Genomic DNA, 1,310 nt, shown 5'->3' on the forward strand with positions numbered 1-1,310 from the left:
CCATGTTATTACGGTGTATCCATATAAATGGCCCACCCTGTACATCGCAGTTTTTTGAAGTGAACAGTAAACATGGACAAGACATGCTGGAGAAGCCCTTCACTGAAGAAATCACTGAGCATTAAAGATAAGGCATCAGCTCTAAACATTCTGGTTCTAAATGCTCATCAAAATCATCTGGGGGTGTTGAAGCGGCATGAGCAAGAGCATTGGCAGAAGCTGCAAGAGCATGTGAAACATTTGTAGAAAGGGAAAATGCCATCAAGGTTTCCAAAGCAAGATTGGAGGCTAATTTAGATGCCCTGCATTTTGAAAAGTAGGCAGCAGCTGCATATCCCAGGTAGACACATTAAAGGCCGCAGGCTGCTGTAGCTCAGGAGGCAGAGCAGGTCATTTACTGGAAGGTTTGGAATCAAAAGTTTGGTGGATCGATCCCTGGCTCCCCCAAGTCTGCATGCCAAATATTGCAAGATATTAACCAAAGCTGCTCTCTGATGCATCCATCAGAGTATGAATATGCATAAGCACTTTAATCATAGAAGAAGATCAGTGAGGAAGAAAGTGCTCTTGTGAATGTTAAGTGCTTTGACTGCACCATGAACAAATGAAAACCAATATGCAGCTAGTCCCCTGACGAAGAGTATGCATCCAGTGCAGCTGTGATGGACATGGCAAAAACTTTGGCACATAGAGAACTGGTCGGTCACAATTATCACAATTTGATGACTGTCCAGAAACCTACAGATCATGAACGTCATCTTTCCTTACCACAATAAAGGATTTAAACCTTACCACCAGTTAAGAGTTGGACTTGCTTGCAGCATTAGCCCCATTGTGCAGAAGCCGCCATGCAACTTGCAGGACAAATGGATTTCTCAAGGATCAAAGTATAAGGAAGAGTATCATATATCTTATCATCCCGTCTCTTTCCTTACTCAGTTTATCTGCCACCAGGCAGTTTCTGCCTGGTGGCAGTTGGGATCATTCCTTGTCTTGACAAGGAATGATCCCAGCTTTGTACATCAAAGCAACTATTTTCCCAAGCTAGAGAGGCTTTTCTTAAAGCCTGTAAAATTCAGGAAACCAGTGTCGATGCAAAAGACTAATGTCTAGTCGGATGCAGATCAGAAGGTAACAGCTAACGATGAACCAGATAAATATTGTCCCATCCACTACAAGCCTCACCCACTGAGGAAATGCTGTGGCTTTAGATTGGAAACAACTGAAGATTAGAAGGCCGAACCAGGCTCAGGGAGGGGCGGGGCCATCTGCTGCAACCGGTTGGGGTGAGAGAAGGAAAACAGGATAAA

General features: G+C 44.0%; 1 protein-coding gene across 1 annotated transcript in view; it reads left to right on the plus strand.

Annotated features, from left to right (window-relative positions):
* LOC102208651 (glycine receptor subunit beta-like) overlaps nt 1-1,310 on the plus strand; it is an 81,229-nt gene that overhangs the window by 34,759 nt on the left and 45,160 nt on the right. The gene's annotated exons all lie outside the window — the stretch shown is intronic.

Source organism: Pundamilia nyererei, unplaced genomic scaffold (genome assembly GCF_000239375.1).
Source record: "Pundamilia nyererei isolate P.nyererei 1_Seehausen unplaced genomic scaffold, PunNye1.0 scaffold00189, whole genome shotgun sequence".
Classification (NCBI taxonomy): domain Eukaryota; kingdom Metazoa; phylum Chordata; class Actinopteri; order Cichliformes; family Cichlidae; genus Pundamilia; species Pundamilia nyererei.